This window comes from Mesocricetus auratus, unplaced genomic scaffold (assembly GCF_017639785.1).
Source record: "Mesocricetus auratus isolate SY011 unplaced genomic scaffold, BCM_Maur_2.0 Super-Scaffold_100003, whole genome shotgun sequence".
Classification (NCBI taxonomy): domain Eukaryota; kingdom Metazoa; phylum Chordata; class Mammalia; order Rodentia; family Cricetidae; genus Mesocricetus; species Mesocricetus auratus.
The window spans coordinates 55586323-55592296 of NW_024429188.1; the positions used below are offsets into that span (position 1 = coordinate 55586323).

The 5974-nt window shown below is 37.3% G+C and overlaps 1 pseudogene; it reads left to right on the plus strand.

Annotated features, from left to right (window-relative positions):
• The first annotated feature begins 2523 nt into the window (after positions 1 to 2523).
• On the plus strand, positions 2524 to 3518 carry LOC101832227 (annotated as a pseudogene).
• Positions 3519 to 5974: the final 2456 nt, after the last annotated feature.

The following is a 5974-nucleotide window of genomic DNA, read 5'->3' on the forward strand; positions in this document are numbered from 1 at the left end:
ACCACAGCAACTCTTACAAAACAAAACTTTTAACTGGGGCTGGCATACAGTATCAGAGGCTTAGTCCACTATCTTCATGGTGGCATGCAGGCGAATAGCGGATATGGTACTGGCAATGGAGCTGAAAGTTCTACATCTTGATTCACAAGCAGCTGAAGCAACACTGTGCCACAAACTGAACATAGCTTGAACATAGGAGACCTCAAAGCCTGACCCTCATACTTACACACTTCCTCCAACAAGGCCACACCTAGACCCACAAAACTACACCTCCTAATTGTACCACTGACTTGTGGTCCTGAGCTTTATAAGATGACAGACTGAGCAAAACCATGTGAAGCAAGCCAGTAAACAGCACCACTTTTGCATCTACTCCTGACTTCATTATGCTGGCCTGCTTGAGTTCCTGTCCTGACTTCCTTCAGTGATGACAGTGCTGTGTAAGTTTAAGCAGAATAAAATCTTTCCTCTCCAACTTGCTCTTTGTTATGCTGTTTAAACACAGCAATAGAAAACCTAATTAAGAAAAACCATGTTTATCTGCAAATCCAGCCCTACAGAAGGTACTAGAAGGAAAACACCAATCTAGAGAGTTATCCACACTCAGTAAAATACAAGGAAGAAATAATCTCAAACCAGAAAATCAAAAGAGGGATAAAAAACTCTAAACTATGACAACAAACTTATGGGAATCAAGAAACACAGCTCATTAGTCACTCTCAAATGAAATGATCCCAGTTTCCCAATTAAAAATATAACCTAACAGATTAGAATAAAAATCATGATGCCTTTTTTTTGCTGTTTTGAAGATACACACTTTAACATCAAGAATAAATATCACCTAGGGTAAATAATGGAAAAAGATATTTCAAGCAAATGGACCCAAGAAGCAAGCTGGTGTAGTCTATTCAATGTCTGACAAAATAGACTTCAACTCAAAACAAATAAGAATATATAGGGAAGAATACTACATACTCAGGAGAGGAAAAAATCTATCAATAGGATATTACAATTCTTAACATCTATCCACTAAACACAAAGGCATCCAAGTTCACAAAAGAAACACTACTACAACTTAAATCTCATATCGATGCTTACATACTAATGGGTTACATCAGAATCCCACTCTTTCCAATAGACAGATTCACCAAACAAAAACGAAACAGAGACATGCTGTAGGTAACTAATGTTATAAACCAATTGTGTCTAACAGATATTTCAAGGCATATTACTCAAACACCTTCTTCTTAAAAGTTCATGGAACTTTTTCCAAAATAGGCCACATACTGGAACACAAAGAAAGGTCAAGGAAGAAATCAAAGGTGTTTTGTTTTTTAGAATGGAGTGAATATAAAACTCAATATAATCCAAATATAGGACACAATGAAAGTGGTTCTCATAGGCAAACTCATAGCATTAAGAGCCTACATAAAACACTAGACATATCTCATATTGGTAACTTAATAGCATACCTGAAAGCTCTAAAATAAAAGGCAGAAATAATGCTCCAAAGGAGTAGATGGCAAGAAATAATCAAACTTAGGACTGAAGTGAACATAGTGGAAAAAAACAATATAAAGATTCAATGAAATAAATAATTAGCTCTTTGAGAAAATCATTTAAGACTGGCAAACTCTTATCTAAATTAACTAAAAGACAAAGAGAGAATATCCAAATTAACAAAATTAGAATCAAATCAGAGGCCATAACAACAGACACTGAGGAAATGCAGAGAATGATAATGACAAACTAAAAGTCTTATTTTCATTTCCAGCTAAATCAGTCTTAAAGCACTTTATTAAAGATTAACATAGTGACAACTGCAAAGATTATATTGCCAGAGTATTATAATACTTGTACATTTCATATGACAATTTACTCTTATGGGACCATAATATGCCCAGTCACTTTGATTGATATTCACTAGATAAAAGAAGTTATTGCAAATAAATACTTGTGGAAAAATTGCTCTGTGAAATATTAAGAAGCAAATAAGTAAGCCAAGAAAGTTCCCAACTTTCTTTATTTTGACTCAAGTTCTATGCCCAGTTCCAGAGTGTTTCTGTCTTCTGTTTTAAGGTTTAAACCATGTACTTCATGACCTTGAGAAAAGTATACCCAGGAATGTTCACAGCATCTTTTCGTTACCCATGATCTTAAACCATGCAAATTTAGTATGGAACACCTTTATCCTAGCATGCTCAGGTATGTATCCCTCCCCCAACTTTTCCCATGTAAATATGTGTCTGCCTCATGGAGAGAATTGCCTAATTTCTTGGTTGCAGAAAGGTACTGATTTTGGAATAACTACAGATCTCTTCTCAAGTGATTAAATTCTTTCACCATTGCTTTTATCTTCTTGTTGTGTTTTCTGGGTTTTTACTCAGCAAATGAGCTCACTTTATTTGATTATGGCTATAATATGCTTGCTTACATAAGATTTAATACTATCTTCAACTATAAAAAAAAAATTCACCCTGAGTGCGGTGAGTCAGTGTCCCAGTCCTGCAGCATCTGTCACTCATGGTGGTGGTGCCTCCGGAGCAGCAGCCTGAGGTTGCCCTGACCCAGAACTTGCCCTGGATTGAAAAGTACCAGCCGCAGACCCTGGCCAGTCTCATTTCTCACCAGAACACTCTGAGTACCATTCAGAAGTTCATCGCTGAGAACCGCCTGCCACACGTGCTTCTCTATGGCCCTCCGGGCACAGGAAAGACATCCACCATCCTGGCCTGTGCCAAGCAGCTGTACAAAGATAAAGAATTCGGCTCCATTGTCTTGGAGCTGAATGCTTACGAAAACCAAGGAATAGACATTGTCCAGGGGCCAAACCAATCCTCAGCTTTGCCAGCACAAGGACAATTTTCAAGAAAGGCTTTAAGTTTGTGATGCTGTATGAAGCTGATGCCATGACTAAAGATGCCCAGAGTGCCTTGATACGAGTGATTGAGAAGTTCACAAAAAAACACCAGGTTTTGCCTCATCTGTAACTATCTGCCCAAGGTCATTCCAGCCTTGCAGTCCATGTGCACAAAGTTCCGATTTGAACACCTGACACTTGAACTCATGGTTACTCGACTGGAGCATGTAGTACAAGAGGAAAATGTTGATACATGTGAAGATGGAATGAAGGCCATAGTCACTCTGTCCAGTAGGGATATTCCCAGGGCTTTGAACAATCTGCAGAGTACCAACATGGCCTTTGGGAAGGTGACAGAAGAGACCGTGTACACCTGTACCGGACAACCCCTAAAGACAGACGTTGCCAACATTCTGGGCTGGATGCCTACAGACATACCATGGAGCTCAAGAGGGCTTGGCTCTGCATAATATCCTGACTGAGGTTCACTTGTTTGTGCACAGGGTTAATTTTCCATCTTCAGTTTGGATACATTTATTGACCAAAATGGCAGACATTGAGTACAGACTCTCCATTGACACCAGTGAGAAGATACATCTGAGTTCCCTCATCACTGCTTTTCAAGTCACCCAGAGACCTGATTGTCTCAGAGGCCTAGCTGCTCCAAGGCCTGCTGACCCTGCCTCAGGTTCACTGGTGACTGGCAGACAGAGGAATTGCTTACTGGTAAAGTACTGCCCTGTAGCACTTAATAAAGCCGGTCACAGAAGTCTCTCCCCAGGCATTTGGGCAGTGCTATCTGTGACTGTTTGGAGTCAGGAAAAAATAAATTTTCAGTTAAAACTGAAATGTCACAATGTTAAGTAACCTCTGTTCTTAGGATGTTAATTTTCTAAAGTTAGGAGGTAAAGTGCTGATAATACATTCTCATACAATAGTAAATCAGAAGATGAATGGGTATATCCACCTCAACCCTTCAGCACTGTTATTCTATAAAAGATTGACCATCTGGGCCCAGGTTTTATTTGTGTACATATTTATTTACAGTAAGGGTGATTGTTTGGAACACCTGTTAGGAAATAGGCATACTTGGTGTATATATGTGTTGTAGTAAGATAGAAAGTTGGTAGAGAAAAAAAATGAGTCATGAATTGATTTCCATATTCTCCTTCAGTTTTGATCAGTTTTGTAGCCTAATTAACACTGGCTGTGAATTTTATTATTATTATTTTCTGCAGCAATTCTCTCTCTCCATCTCCCCCATCCTGCATTACTTATGTAAAATATATTTAACCCAAGATAAGCTCAAACTTCCAACTGATTTGTTAAAAGTTTCTATATTTACACAGCCTATTATATCTCTTCACTTTTGGGAACTTCCATACCTAGTTCTTTACTTTTCTTGAAAAACATACTGTATGCTACAATATTATATTGTGATAATTTGTGATACCTACTTCACTTATTAAATCATAACCTCTGTGAGTCAGTATTTGTAGTTTTGCACTATGTGCCAACAGATATTCAATTGAACAAATTACTGTTTATGTGTCTATTTACATGTGTTGAAAACAGGAACAAATGTGTCCATTTGCATGCAGTGTCAGTAGCAGGCCTTCAATATGCATCCAATAAAGCTTTAACAGTTATCTCTTTGCTTGTTATAAAACGACTCTATTGTTACGCTTGGCTGGTATGTTTATTGGAGTCAGAGAACTTTTTGATGTGAGGTGATCTGCTACATGTTCTGCTCTTCATAGAAACTCCACTGCATCCCATGCGTGCTTTCAATTGTAACTCTGAAATTTAGATCAACACTCCATTTTCTCTTTTTAAACGCCATTTCTTGATCTTTGACCTTTGTAGAGAGCCCATGGCTTACCATCTTTTTCTGGTGTATATAAATTACCTCATAAGTAATGAGGTGTACATCCTAGATATACACAAATATCTGTCCTACACATTTATATTTGTGTAGAATCACTGTGGCTAGAATAGTCATGAAGTGGCAGTCTGGGTAGGTGAATGCATGTATCATGAAAACAAAAGAGGGAATACTGTGAGAAGGAAGGAATGGTTCCTGAGGAGGGCATGGGATAGGAAAAAGGAGTAAGAGAGGTGAATTACCATAAGAAAATGCGTGATGAAACCTGTTACTACACATACTTGTTTTTGAAAAGTAATGAAAATAAAAACATAAAAAATAATTTTAATGAATAATAAAATGAAAATAAAAACAAATTATAGAATTATGAATGGCTGAAACACCATGCTATGTACTGTTGTTTTCTGTTGTTAAAGTATACTCTTTTAATGGTGAGTTTTATATTAACATATTTTATAATAACAAACACTCATTTTGAAAAGTTCAACTGAGCATAAAGGGGAAAATAACAATGATACTAGAATCTCACAACTATGAAATAACCTGTTAACATTTTGATAGATACCCTTTCAGTGTTTTCCAGTTTAAATACATATAGTAGTTATATTTATAAATTAGAATTTATGTAACAATTTGCTTCATTCCTTTCTAATTATTCGATACTTTGTCTTTATATTAATTTAAACGTTCTTCTATTGCTTCCACTTTTCAGTGTGTCACAAATATTTCAGCAAGAAATACTTATATAGGAATTGCTTGCCCTCTTATTTGATAGTGTCAGTGTTTGTTTAGAAAATACTGTTGAAATATTTGTAAATTTGTTAATATATGAGTATAGGCTCAGAATTTCATACTTTTGAATTGAATCATTCACTCTATTAAGCCGTTCTTTATTTCATAACACATTTATGCAAAGATTTTTAGGTACCAGATGCTGATGTCATGGATAAAAGTGTTAATGATATATTAATCCAGAAAAATGACAGCCAATAATAACCAAGAGCTCCCACTCCACCCATCTTCAGGTGAGTGCGGGCTCTGCTCGGGCCCAACCCCACACATCACCCCCTCCATTGATATTCCTTGGCCTATTCCCTTTCCCTTATTGAGTAGACCTGTCCAGACAAGAAGGATGTGAGTCCTGCCACAACTCACTCTTGGCTCCCCCTTCACCTGCCTCGCTCTGCTTGAATGTGGAGAATACCAGGAGAAGCCAGGCCATCTAGAGT